Genomic DNA, 16,040 nt, shown 5'->3' with positions numbered 1-16,040 from the left:
CGTGTACAATGTTATACATATGTAAGTTATAAGGTCAAATATAATGTGATTTTTCTCCCAGCCGCAAGATTTGTAAACATACTCGTAAGGATCCGGTAGAAATGAAACATGAAAAAAATAAAAAATAAGTTCAGGGCATTGTACTTCCAGATAAGATTATACGTTTATAAATTAGGGACTCAAATTTTAACTACTTTAGGGGTATATTTTATATACCTTTACCACAGGACCACAAGAATATATATTTGGTCATGTAGTTCCTAACTAAAACATGTCATTTTAAAGAACTTTCAGCTACTTTGGCATATATTTTGAAAATCTTGTATTTTAGAGTACAAGCAAATATTCATTTATGTGAAGTTTGGTCACAATCTAACATGCGGTTAAGGAGAGATGATTTTATAAAGACAGTGTAGATGACAAAGCTCGGCGGGAAACTGGCCATGCATCTTAACATAGCATGCAAAAATAAATTAATGTTAATGAATGTCCTCCTCAAAATTTACAAAGCTTAGATATTTGATGTGTAACATTACCTAGTTTTCATACAGATATAGACTGACACATATGAGAGTATTGTGTAAAACTTCATGTCTTAAAACTTTACAGTTCAGAGCTTTTATAATGTAGTGGACTTCTACAAATGCAATAAATAAAATGATTGTCATCAGGGTTGAACACCTTGTTTTTGCATAGATAAGCATCTGATGGCACATTTGAATATCCCTTTCTCAAAATACAGTTTAAATACATATAATGTACAGTCGACTCTCGTTATCTCGAAGTCATCGGAACTGCCCAAAAAATCGAGATAACGAAATGTTATAATAACTTCTCGTAATACTGACTTTTGGTACTCTGCAAAAGTTATCTGAATTGCTTCAACTGGACTTAAATAGTCATTCCTCGGTGTAAATTTAGTTACGTGGACGTTTTGTATAATAAACAAAAGCTTTTATTATCTACGTTATGTGTGTGTTTGATCTTAAGTTTTGAAATTGGTCTCAATTGAGTTTCGTATATGGACCTTGGTCTTTTGATGATTGAAATGATTATCAAATGATCTACTTTTCCAACACTATAATTTAGCTTCAGTCCTCAAATTTGGATCATTTGTACGAACAGTTTATTACGTTAAAAGGATTTTACAACGTCTGTCGGTACAAACTCGTGGGTAGCTGTTTAAAGCGGTAAAAAGGCTGTGCAAAGTTTCCTCTAAACATTTATATATTGAGGTCGGTGACGATACCCGTAGCTTGATTCTTTTTCTTGCATATTTATTTACATGTTTTCTATTTTTCGAAAAGAAATTATAAAAACTTCATATTTTTGTTAAGTACTTTTTCTTATAAAAGCGTATGAATTTACAACGTTATCTATAACGGAAAAATGACATCATTCTAAAAACGCAAATAATTCATAAAAAGCGCGATAGAAAAAGGTCAGTTAAGGCACACATTTTGTCTAACACGGGATGTAAGAGAGGATTTTCCAGCAACCGATTAAATAGAAGATATAGTCTTGACTTAAATGGAAAAACAAAATATCTGATGTTTGCTATTGTAACGTATACGTCACATGATTAGATTGAAATATAAAGCCTTTGGTCCAATTCCATAAAAGACTGTTTTGAATGTTCAGTTACACACAACAAACTTTTCATCCGACTTTTACGGTGACAAAGAGTTGACATTTTTGCGTGGTTATTTTTTCTCGAGCGCACGATGGCCACGAGTTAATAAGACGTGTGCATAAGATAATTAAGTAGTGCGCACGTTATATAATAACCTGGTCACGAGAAACTAAGTCGTGGGAACGAGATATTTAAGTGGTTTGCACTAGATACTATGTCGTGGCCATGTAACACCGCACTTTCGGGCCAAACGCACTTTGGGGTCGGACCCAAAAGTGCGGTAAATTTCACAGCGCAATTTTGGTTCAAACGCACTTTGGGGTTCAAAATCGTGAAATTGACCCCAAAATGTGTCGATATGCTTCATATCAACCGACTTTGAGTACAAAAGTTCTGAAAATGTCAACTGAGTTCTGCTTAGATACTAAGAACTGATGGTTTGTTATCTGCGACATTGAACATTTGATGTGGAGTTCAAGATGCCGGTCGTCGAGACTTATATACATCAATCTTACTAAACTTCATTTTAATTCTGATGTAGCAGTAATAAAATATGTTTGATGCTAATGTGGTAAGAGATTTTCAACTTTTCCACTTGAAATACTTAAAGATTGCGTCCATTTAACAAACTACTATAGTACTTAAATTGTAAATGTTTAATTCCTAATGAATAAAATATGCTTTCATAAATATCCTGTTCTGTCAGCCATATGCTTTTTTGTCATATTGAAACCCATTTTAAATATGATTAGGATGCAATAAAATGCAGTTAATGTCATCTCAGTGCATTTTGTTTTTCTGTCTAAATGACTTGTAAGAAGAAAAATAGAAATATAATTTATCACAATAAATTTGCGTTACGGCAACAACATCAGTCAAATTAATGTCTTATGGTGAATTTCGTTTTTTTATCTCGTAAATTCTCATGATTTTTAAGTTTGTCAGGTACCAGTATTGTTATTTTATGAAGGTAACTGCTACTATTAGTAAATTTAAACTTTCCTTAATTATCCTTTTATATGTCCGCAACGACTTATTCTTAATTAGTGGCCAGTTTGGGCGCCGCCGTTTTAAGACAAATAAATAAACTGAAAGGACTAAAATGTAATGTAAAAGTTATTTTACAGAACGAGACAGTTTATAGTGTGGATCAAAGAAAACTTACATGTTAAATTGGGTAATACTTTAGGTTTTGCAAAACATATCAGCTTTATGTACCACTAAAATCGCTGCAATTTTGAAATAAGACTAGATGGCTTTTTCCGAAAATTATAAGATATACGTGTTTTAAAATAATTACTGCCATAATTTGAATTGAATTTTATCTAACTTATGAGTATGATGAATTTTAATAATATGACAACCGTCTTGGGAGCCATCTTAAATGTTTCGTTTTCCCCAGTGGTTAACAGATTGACACAGACTAGATTATTTTCAATGCAAGCAAGTCTTTTTCTATAACGTTCAACATAAAAAAACTATAAATAATGAATGCATACAGAAATGTAATTTCCCTTATATAACTAGAAACTGAATATAGAAAATCCAGAATTTATATTGGCAATATGTGTGACATGCAATCTCTACAACTATCGGGATAAAACGCTAGTTCAGGGATATGATATCTAATGTATTATTACATACAAAACGCATCATATAATTATATCTTACTCTAAGGTCACTAACATATGAGACAAATTATAGAATATAAAATATAATTATAATAAATTGCAACCTTTAGATATAACAAATTAAATATTTTATTGTCTGCTATTGTCAGCCGGCTTTCTTTGCACACACTTTGTGGCACATGCTTTTTTTTGCTCGGGAACCATAAGCCGCTTTTCATCGAATGGCACTTACGTGTCACATTGAAGGTTCGTGTAAACCGCCTAATGAGCACATCTGCGGATGTTTCTAAATTCAAAATTTCACCATTTTTGTGTTTGAATTCTGAATTTTGGTTAAGCTTGGGCTAGGGGGCGTGGACGGTAGTTTGCACTTGACAGTACCGTCCATGGACAGGCTAAATCAAACCGAGCCAGCAACAGTTCCAGTTTTGCCGTTTTCGACTTTCTTAAGGGATTATTTTCTTAAATTTAATACATTTTGTCTATTACGTTCCTTATTTATATTTATAATTGGCATCAACTTCAAGATATTATTTTGAAATATCACTACAATTCATTCTTATCGATTTAAACATTATGACCGCAAAGTGCAGTCGTTTGTTTTATGTTAAAAATTGCATATGTACCTTTGTAACGCACTTTGGGGTCAAATTTGACACCAAAATGCGTAACGCACTTTGGGGTCGGACCCCAAAGTGCGTTTGACCCCAAAGTGCGGTGTTACATGGCCACGAGCAACTACTAGTAAGTCGTGCGAACAAGATACTATGTCATAGCCACGAATTTCTTAGTCGTGGGAACGAAATAATTGAGTTTTGCACGAGATACTTTGTCGTGGGAACGAGTAACTTAGTCGTGGGAACGAGATAATTAAGTTGTGCACACGATATACTATGTCGCGGCCACGATTCAGTAAGTCTTTCACACGAGATAATTTAGTGGTGCGAACGAGATACCATGACATGGTCAAGAGTAACTAAGTCGTGCGCCTGACACAAGATAATTGATCAATCAGATTACATTATATCTTTGCATCTTCTTAGTTACCTACAAATGAGCAATAATACAATGCTGGCCCTACTTCACTTGCCTGTCACAGTGTCATATACAAACGTTATTTATTGGACCATAATGTTAAACTTAGCGTCATTATGACACTGAGTTTTCACCTTATGCCCTCAATATCATAAGGTGTCATCTACTGATCAGGTGAAATGTACATACTAGGTTATAAAATAGATTATATACCAAGTTATTCACCAGACAAGAATTTTAAATGACGCGTGTTGGTTAACTTGATCTTTGACCTGTGACCTTAGTCATCAATGTAGGTCATCTACTGGCCGTGGGCAATGTTCCTATTAAATATAATAAACAAGGGCTTATATCTTCTCAAATTATCGTATGAGAATGGTTAACAGGCCGTTAGTACGTATACATACTGATAATCTCTATCAGAGGATAGTGCCTACAAAGGGACTTAACATAGTTAAAATTAAAGTATAATCTACGGGCCTTGGATGGTGATCTCCTAATATGATCCTTAAGACATATACCAAGCATAAAGTATATGCCTTTAGTAGTTTCAAAGATAAATGTTGCATTTACAACTTAAACCAGGAAGTTTTAAAGTTCATATTATATAGATTGTTATCTGATTTGTAAATCATCATGTGCGCATGACTTTACTATCTCATTCGCACCTCATACTAACTCATGCCCACGACTTAATTATCTCCTGTACATGACTTAGAAGCATGTGGCCACGACATAGTACATGGTGCGCACCACATAATTATCTAGTGCGCACGACTAAGAAACACATGCGCACGACATAGTTTATCATGCGCACTACCCTATTTTCTTGTTCCCATGACGTAGAAACTCGTGGCAACGGCAAAGCATCTCGTGCGCACGAGTTAATAACTCGTGGCATCGACATGGTATCTCGTACGCATCACCTAATTATCTCGTTCCCACAACTAAGTTACCTGCGGCCACGACATAACATCTCATGCTTACCACTTAATTATCTCGTGCGCACGAATAAATAACTCGTTGCCACGGCACAGTATCTAGTTCTCACGAGATAAATAAAAACACACACTCGTCATCTCTATGCCACCGTACCTATCTGTACATTTGTCGTCATCACAGCAACCTGTCACTGGAGACGGTAACACATTGGGCAACGCTTCTACAAAAGCTACGGCTAGTGTAATATTTGAATAATTTAATGGTTATTGAATATCGATCATGACTTATTTAACCTCATTTAGATTTTGGATCATCCCGTTTAATATTCGTTGGATATTAAATAAACATTCTAACACTATCGGAAATTTTTCTATATAGACAAAGAAGGCCCGAAGCGTGCATTATTCTGCAACAATGCACTCGCCGTTCTTATTATCTCCCTTAGTATTTTCACATTGAGGGCGCCATTTTGTTTGAAAAATCTGATAAATAAAAACAATTTTTTGTCGAATTTTGTTGTGAAAACTATCTAGAATGATAGAAAATGGTCTAACTAAGAAAATAAATCCGAACACCAATATCTTTAATTCAGTCGTTAACGCTGTACAGACGTTTAAAGTGTTGTTTACGTGACGTCACAATGTAGCGCCAAACAGCACGTGCAAAACAATCAAAATCAAGTACGCTATTTTAACGTCACAGACGAGTTAAGTTTTACATTTATTTCACTTTTAATAATTTGTATTTCGCTTGGAAAATTATAGAATGAAATAAAATAAACAAACAAAGTTTTATCAACGTTTTCAAAATTCGTTATTCTCAAAATGTTTCTACACACGGTAGATTTAACGACAGTTTTTTCAACCCACTGGAACGGCCTTTAAAGAACGTTTCTATTTGAAACTCTAAGGCGAAAACAAATTTAACCGCCCAACATAAAGTCCAACTTTATAATAATAATTATATTTTTCTTGACGTGTTAGAATGGAAATAGATATTAATTCTTCGTGCATTATTGTATAATAATGCAAGTTTTTCGTTCAAATGCTTTGTAATTAATCACTCAGGCCTATCGGCCTTCGTGATTATATTACTACGCATTTGAACTCAAACCGTGCATTATTCTACAACAATGCACTCAGAATTGATATCTATTTCCTAAACATATCAATTTAACCTAGTGACTAAGTTTATAGTAATTGTACAAAACTTACCTTTATTGCAATTCTACACGAAACATTTTCTGTTTATGCATAATTGTTCCTTTGTTGAGTGAATAAATAATTTCACATATTGAAACAAAAAAAAACACAAATATTTATATAACGACAGAGTTATTATTATAGCTAGCACAAGTATGCCATGTTAGTGTGTATAAAAATCTCCGTAATAATGCCGTAAGTAAACTAGTTATGTGATTACGACCACTTCTCAGTGAGTAGAATCTGTAAGTCAAAGCGGATTGGTTAATTTTCGCGCAGGACATTATTTACTATCATTAGATCTGCATTTTCAACGAATGAAATAAATTACAATCAAGAGTCACAGCAAACTCGACTTTTTTTCATCGGAAGAAGAATATTTCAGTATAGACTACTAAAAAAAACGAGCAAATACAATTATTTAAATTTCATATTTGACCTTAACTGTCAAAGTTGCATTCAAAAATGTCTCAGGCCCAGCTCTGCAATTGATGTGTGAGTCGAATGATGAGTGTTTTGTCAGATGCGTGTTCGCATTTGTCAAAAAAATGATTCTAGTTCCCTAGTAGAAAATATAAAGAATTGTGCACATTTACCACGTGCCGCTTTTTCGACTCTGCTGAAAAATGGTATATTGCAGGTCCTCTGATTCATGTCATATTCTCGACGTGACGTCATTGCTGCGTAAGGACACAACTATCCTCTCTTGTAATGATAGTTTGGGGTCCGTTAATAGTTCGAAAATGCTGTTACAAGTTAAATGATATGATATACATGGATATACATGGCAAACGCTGCGTTAACTCGGAATGTGCAGTATTAAATGTTTTACCGCACTCACAGAGGCAGTGCACAAAAGCGAGAAATTGATATCAATCATTCAGATGCTCGTTCATTGTATACTTTTTGTTCTGTTTTCATGGTGCGTGGCAACACGGGACTGTTTTTATGTTTGACTATGATACAAAAAAGGAAGAAGAAGATCAAAACACTCGGCAATCTATTACGTAAAGAGTAAAGACGCGCTATATGTTAGCGTTACACTTTTGGCGCGCTAATGAAAAATGAGACTTTAGAACTTAAAAAAAAATGATTATTTTGCAATTTAAACAGTCTTCATTCATAGAATGTGATAAATAGAATATTATATTCGTGTAGGTTCATGACTGAATTTATTCAATAACATTTTGTTCGCCAGAAGGTCGGATAATATGATTTTATTCAACTCGTTCAAAACATTCAACATTGAACCTTCCCTCATTCCATTCAATATCCTCAGTCTATTTATAATTGGTTAACAATTTTATAAGGATTTTGATCTAATATATAGGGGAACATTTATCTAAAGAGCCAAAATGATTGTTAAAAGAGAGGGAACCTTCGAGCAGATGATCAGACAGTCATAAGAGAAGACACAATATGAACGATTATGCCAACGTCTTAATTATGCAGTGACAAATTTCACTCCTCGAGTTAATTGTATTAAAAACATTGATTTAAAGGCACATTATGACTCAGACACAAATTAATGTTTACGTGCAAACATCAATTTTAAAATGTTTAAATAGTGTTTCAGAGAAATGTTCAATGCTTGTTACTTGAAAAAAATAGTGATATAATTTGTCATAAAAGTGGCAAAATGTACATAATGTGGTATTTTGACTTCCATACAAAATACATATTCACTATAACAATACTGATTGCCAAATAGCAGCAGATGAAATAAATGGTTTCGGTAAAAATCCAATGAGTAACTTTTTGGATACTATAAGAGTACACCAAACTTAAATTCTTTTTGAGAAATTAAAATAAAAGCATTTCTAAAGCAAAATTAGCCTTTAAAAGTGAAGAGATATTTATGCGTGTTTGAACAAAGTAACCTGATTTTTCCTTATATATCTGTTTTTTACTACATGTATCATGCGCACAGACGACCTGACAGATTGGAGATTAATACGTTATACCATTAAGTAATGATATTGCTAACGTTATACCATTAAGTAATGACCTTGTTCACGTATTAACATTACGTAATGACCTTGCTTACGTAATACCATTTAGTTATGACCTTGCTAACGTAATACCGTTACGTAATGACCCTGCTAACGTAATACCATTACGTAATGACATTGCTAGCGTTATACCATTTAGTAATGACCTTGCTAACGTAATACCATTTAGTAATGACCTTGCTAACATAATACCATTACGTAATGAACTAGTTAACGTATAACCATTACGTAATGACATTGCTAACGTAATACCATTACGTAATGAACTTGCTAACATATAACCATTACGTAATGACCTTGCTAACGTAATACCATTTAGTAATGACCTTGCTTACGTAATACCATTTAGTAATGACCTTGCTAACGTAATACCATTTAGTAATGGCCTTACTAACGTAATACCATTTAGTTATGACCTTGCTAACGTAATACCATTTAGTAATGACCTTGCTAAAGTAATACCGTTATGTAATGACCTTGCTAACGTAATACCATTACGTTATGAACTTGCTAACGTAATACCGTTACGTAATGACCTTGCTAACGTAATACCATTTTGTAATGACTTTGCTTACGTATTACCACTTAGTAATGACCTTGCATACGTAATACCGTTACGTAATGACCTTGCTAACGTAATACCATTATAGAAATGACCTTGTTAACGTAATACCATTTAGTAATGACCTTGCTAACGTATAACCGTTACGTAATGACCTTGCTAACGTAATACCATTTAGTAATGACCTTGCATACGTAATACTGTTACGTAATAACCTTGCTAACGTAATACCATTTAGTTATGACCTTGCTAACGTATAAGCATTACGTAATGACCTTGCTAACGCATTACCATTACGAAATGTCCTTGCTATCTTTTTACCAATACGTAATTACCTTGCTAACGTAATACCATTTAGTAATGATCTTTCTAACGTAATACCGTTACGTAATGACCTTACAAACGTTATACTGTTACGTAATGACCTGCTTACGCAATACCATTCAGTAATACCATTATGTAATGACGTTGCTAAATAAATACCATTAAGTAATGACGTTTCTAACGTAATACAATTTAATATTATACCTCATTTGCATACGCCGTTCTATATATTTAATATGACGTCATGCGGTCCATTAATCGCAGGCAGACCGGCTACCTAGTCTATAATTCATATATGGACTGGATGTCGTCATATTAAATATAGAAGGGCGTATGTGAATACGGTATAATATTTACTTGTTTTTAATTATTCTTTGTACTGAATCATTTTTTATGCTTCAAGTTTCAAGTTTTATTAAATATATATCCCAGTTTGCATTACAATACAAAAACATGAGACAAATACATTTGCTTCATATAAATTAATCACACATCCCAGCCGATTTTGCGACCCTGTAAAAATTGTATTGCACGGTCGTGCATATATTTTGACGTGATGTCATTAGTATTATACAAACATAGTGTAAAGATGCGCTTAATGTTAGCGTTAAATTATGACTTTTTTCACTTTAAACGTTCTTTATTTTGGATATGTGATAGATAGAATTAATTCATGTAAGTAACTTCACTACTGAATTTATTAAAATATTGAATTTTATTCAACTCGTATTGAACTTACACTCATTCAATATCCTCTATATATTTAATGTTGATCAAAAATCATGATTTGTCTTTAATTAAATTATAAATTTTATTTATACAGTTTGTGAAATTTTTAAAGTCCTGTTTATTGACTAGAAACATTTAATATTTAATTTGATTAACAAAAATAGAATATTAAAAACAAAAGCATGATTTTTAGCTGCATCGATTGAAAATAATTTAAAAAAAAATCCGATTAGGTTTTGAGATATTTCACACACTGAACAAATAAAATTATTACTTGAAAGCAAGGCAGTTATAGTAAAAATGACAGCAACAAAAGGGGTGAAAGGATTCGGTATAATATAACAGATGAAACATGGCCTTTTATTCGGGCAAAATGCAAGTTTACGGACTGGTTGTTTAGACCTCGTTAGGTATATGACCCTCAGCTGGGCTTCAGGTCATATACCTTCCTCAGTCTGACCAACCAGTCCGTAAACTTGCATATTGCCCTCAAGACCATGCTTTATTTGTTAAGTAATGGCCTTGCTAACCTTATACTATTACGTAATAGTCTTTCAAACGTAATAACATTACATAATGACGATTTTGCGTCAATTACTCGTTAATCGTAAATAACCTTATATCGTTTAAAGCCAACTTCGTTTAAAGACGTTGCTAATGGTGATTACCATCTACGTTCATGGTCAAATTAGTAATTGCTTTATTTTTAGGCTCTCGTGGACGTAAAACGTATTATGGAACTGACAACTTTATGCACGTCTCGTGGATAGCTAACCTACTCTATAATCCTACTCTCGCAAATTACAACGATCGCACTTCAAGAACTTACTCTTTTAATAACCCTATTTAAAAACAGAAAACACTTCTATAACTTGATGTAATAATCAAATCGCTTTGTTTCAAATATCTTTTTTATAATTAATATACAGCAGATGGAAACATTAAACAAATAAAGGATAAATGTTGAGAAGACAAAACAAAATTCTCAAGCATTCTAAAAGGTGAATATCAGATATTTTGATATTTTATTTTCAGTAAAATTAAAGCCCGTATTGTATGTTTGATCTGTAATGACGTTATTGGCATAATATCCTTACATTGAATACTCGACTCAAATTAATTAATAGAAAGAGCATCAAAATACGAGGCTATCTGATTTGTACGAGGGGCGTAGCCCCCGAGTATAAATAAAATTGCCGAGTGTTTTGATGCTATTTCTTATTTGTATCATAGTTAAGAATAACAACATTTTTCTTGTTGTCACATTAAGAACCCCAGAAGAAAGTAGCTTATAAACGAGCAATGAATATGATATTGCTATCTCTTTTTCTTTCTCTGTCGTCACAATCAGTAAACCCTAGAAAAATTAGCCAATCAATGGGCATTCTCTAGAGTGCGGGTAACTAATACGTGCACTCTGACAGATAACGCACTGTGCATGTACATGTTTACGAGTTTACTCTGACAATTTTCAACAACTATGGTACATGTACAATGTTAAGATCAATATCTTATAATAACGTTATTTCATTCAATCACACGATGATATATAAAAACAAAATATATACACAATCATGTTGTTTTTTATTTTTATCATGAATCTCTTTCATCGAGCAAACAAAGTAACGACCAGATAAATTGGGATAAATATGAACACTCCTGTTAACTTCGTAACAACAAATCATGCTAAAGATATTTTAAGACATATATATTTTTGCTAAGTCTCTTTCATAGTTGTACTGAAATAACAACAAAATTACATTCGACCCATTTTTGATATGTTCCGAAGAAAACCAAATTAAACAATAACCGGGAATTCGTTATAACTGAGTTCGCTATAAGTGAAGTTTTCTGTAATATTAAATTCTCCTATACATGTATAAAACTACATGTATATTAAATGATTGTACATAACATTAACTAGGCTATATTTTGAAATACAGCGGCAAACATTAAGCTGATCAACAGGAAAATATGATTGAAAATATCTCCGGTTTTAATTAAGACAATTTAATTGTCAATTATTGATGTGTCAGAGACGTTTCAGTTTTCGACACTTATCAAACAATGTAACGAGAATAAAAGCTTTTACCGGTCCCCATCTTAAACTGTTTAACACAATGAAACTTTCGAAGTGGATATATATGGAACGCCTGGACTGTCTTATGTTAAGAATGAATGATATACCTGGTTGAATGTCTTTCTGTTGAGTCCGAGATACAAAATGCTTGGTGGAAATCCTAATGTGCTCAGTTATTGAAGAACTTTGTTGTGTGCTGACTGTATTTTATTCAGTCAAGTCAAAGTATTGTCGGGTGCATACGTCGTTATGTTCAGTTCTTAAAACAAACAGGCATGTAGTAACACAATTATGTTGAGTTAAAAAGATATGTTGTAGGGTGTTACAGTTATTATGTTCGGTTATAATAATATATTGTTTGGTGCTCTTCTCATCATGTTCAACCATGAAAATAAATCAGTTGAGTGGTACTATCATTTTGTTTGGCTGAGGCAGTGTATTATTGGGTGATACTTTTATTATTTTCAGTTGCAATGACATGCTGTTGGGTGCTTTTATTCCTTCTGTTCAGTCGTGAAAATAGAACTGTTAAATGGTACAATCATTATCTTAAATGGTACTATCATTATCTTGTGTGCTGATTATATCTTCTTCAGTCAAGTCAATGTGTTTGTTCGGTGCAAATGTCGTTATGTTCAGTGGTTTTTTGGTACTATCATTATGTTCAGTTCAGATGATATACAGTTCGGTGCAGAGGTCATTATGTTCAATAGTGAACACAAACTGTTGTGTGATACCACAATTATGTTGGGTTCATTCGGATATGTTCGGGCAAAAGATGGGAGCGACTAATTTCCATAGGTCACGTCGAGGCTAATGACCACTAAATTTCCAAAACAATTTTCTTCCCCGTAAATATAAGAACGTTAATTGGACTTTTAAATACCCAATGGGTATTTTATTTAGTTAAACAAAATGGGTATAGTATAAAAAACTTAAGATATGGGTAAGGGTAGCCTGTTAAAGTCACATATGACCACTATAAATAAAACTTAAGATTGATCTGTTTGATAACCTATAAGAGTCACAAATGTACACAGCAAACTAAATTTAAAATATAAAACATCATATACAAGTAAGGGAACCCTATTTGAGTCACACATGGCCACAGTATATGGAGCATAAAAGTCAGGGTAGTCTATTAAAGTCGCATATGGCCACAGCATATGCAACTTAAAATATATGTGTTGGTCGCCCATTTGAGTCACACATAACCACAATAAATGGAACATAATATCTAAGTAAGGGAAACCTATTTGAGTCACACATGGCCACAGTATATGGAACATTAAATATAAGTAAGGATAGCGCAATAAAGTCACACATACCCACAATATGAAGAACATTCTATATAAGTAAGGGTAACCTAATTGAGTCACACAAGGCCAAAATATATGGAGCATTATGTAAGGGAAATCTATATGAGTCACATATGACTAAAGTATACGGAACATTTTAGATAAATAAGGGTAGCCTAGACTCAAATACATTTCCCTGACTTAAACATTATGTCTATTATATTGTGGCCATGTGTGACTCAATAAAGTTTCACTTACTTATATAGAATTTTCTTTATACTTGACCATGTTTATTTTTATTAGACTGCCCTTACTTATATATAATGTTCCATTTACTGTGGTCATGTATGTCTCAAATGGGGTTTCCATACATATATTTAACGTTCATATACTGTGGCCATGTGTGTCTCAAATAGGTTTGCCTTACTTGTATCTTATGTTTCATATTTTAAATTTCGTTTGATGTGTCGACTTGTGAGTCTAAAAAGTTACCAACACATATATTTTAAGTTTTATTTACGGTGGTCATGTGCGACTTGAACAGGCTACCCTTACCCATATTTTAAGTTTATATACTGTGTCCATTATGACTGTAACAGTATAGTACAGTCATAAATTAACTTGATAAAATACCCATTGGGTATTAAATATGCCATACGATCTGTCCAATTTATGGAATAACGTTTTTTAAGCTCTCCCGATGGTATTTACGGGGAAGAAAATTGTTTTGGCAATTTTAGTGGTCATTAGCCTCGACGTGACCTATGGATATTAGTTGCCCCCGCCCGCCATCTTGTTTGGCGCGAAGATATCGGAATGAACCCAACATAATTTGTTTGACCACTCAGCGCATTGTCAATGACTTGTGCACCGAACAGTATATCATCTGAACTGAACATAATGACAGTATCACACCACAGTTTGTCTTCACTACTGAAACATAATGACCTCTGCACCAAACAGGATATCATCTTAAACTGAACATAATGACGGTATCACACCACAGTTTTGTCTTCACTACTGAAAATAATGACCTCTGCACCAAACAGGATATCATCTGAACTGAACATAATGACGGTATCACACCACAGTTTGTCTTCACTACTTGAACATAATGACCTCTGCACCAAACAGGAGATCATCTGAACTGAACATAATGATAGTATCACACCACAGTTTGTCTTCACTACTGAACAAATGACCTCTGCACCAAACAGGATATCATCTGAACTGAACATAATGACGGTATCACACCACAGTTTGTCTTCACTACTGAACATAATGACCTCTGCACCAAACAGGATATTCATCTGAACTGAACATAATGACGGTATCACACCACAGTTTGTGTTCACTACTGAACATAATGACCTCTGCACCAAACAGGAGATCATCTGAACTGAACATAATGATAGTATCACACCACAGTTTGTCCTTCACTACTGAACATAATGACCTCTGCACCAAACAGGATATCATCTGAACTGAACATAATGACGGTATCACACCACAGTTTGTCTTCACTACTGAACATAATGACCTCTGCACCAAACAGGAGATCATCTGAACTGAACATAATGATAGTATCACACAACAGTTTGTGTTCACTACTGAACATAATGACCTCTGCACCAAACAGGAGAGATCATCTGAAACTGAACATAATGATAGTATCACACAACAGTTTGTGTTCACTATCTGAACATAATGACCTCTGCACCAAACAGGATATCATCTGAATTGAACATAATGACGGTATCAACACAAACAGTTTGTGTTCACTACTGAACATAATGACTTCTGCACCGAACAGTATATCATCTCAACTGAACATAATGACGGTATCACACAACAGTTTGTGTTCACTAGACTGAACATAATGACCTCTGTACCGAACAGTAACATCATCTGAACTGAACATAATGACCTCTGCACCGAACAGTATATCATCTGAACTGAACATAATGACGGTATCACACAACAGTTTGTGTTCACTACTGAAACTATAATGACCTCTGCACCGAACAGTACATCATCTTGAACTGAACATAATGACCCTCTGCACCGAAACAGTACATCATCTGAACTGAACATAATGATCTCTGCACCCGAACAGTATATCATCTGAACTGAACATTATAACGGTATCACACAACATTTTGTGTTCACTACTGAACATATTGACCTCTGCACCGAACAGTATATCATCTGAACTGAACATAATGATAGTACTATTCAAGAGTTTCTATTTCACGACTGAACAGTCTGAATAAAGCACCCAACAGCATGTCATTGCAAACTGAAAATAATAAAAGTATCACCCAATAATACACTGCCTCAGCACAAACGAAATGATAGTACCATTCAACTGTTTATTTTCATGGTTGAACAATGATGAGAAGAGCTATTTTAACCGAACATAACAACTGTCACACCCTACAACATATTTTTTAACTCAACATAATTGTGTTACCACATGCTGTTTTGTTTTAAGAACTGAACAGAACGACGTATGCACCCGACAATACATTGACTTGACTGAATAAAATGTAATCAGCACACAACATTACACTTCAATAACTGAACGCATTT

At 33.7% G+C, this 16,040-nt stretch overlaps 1 protein-coding gene across 1 annotated transcript in view; it reads right to left on the bottom strand.

Annotated features, from left to right (window-relative positions):
- Positions 1-6,615, bottom strand: part of LOC132739989 (synaptojanin-1-like) — a 50,489-nt gene extending 43,874 nt beyond the window's left edge. Inside the window, exon 1 of the mRNA XM_060727844.1 lies at positions 6,456-6,615. The gene's annotated coding sequence lies outside the window, so the exon portion shown is untranslated. The remainder of the gene's footprint in view (positions 1-6,455) is intronic.
- Positions 6,616-16,040: the final 9,425 nt, after the last annotated feature.

The sequence above is a fragment of the Ruditapes philippinarum genome, unplaced genomic scaffold, assembly GCF_026571515.1.
Source record: "Ruditapes philippinarum isolate M1 unplaced genomic scaffold, ASM2657151v2 ctg4779_1_1_1_1, whole genome shotgun sequence".
Taxonomy (NCBI): Eukaryota; Metazoa; Mollusca; class Bivalvia; order Venerida; family Veneridae; genus Ruditapes; species Ruditapes philippinarum.
Note: the sequence above shows the minus strand (reverse complement) of the source record. Positions and strands in the feature narration are given on the sequence as shown.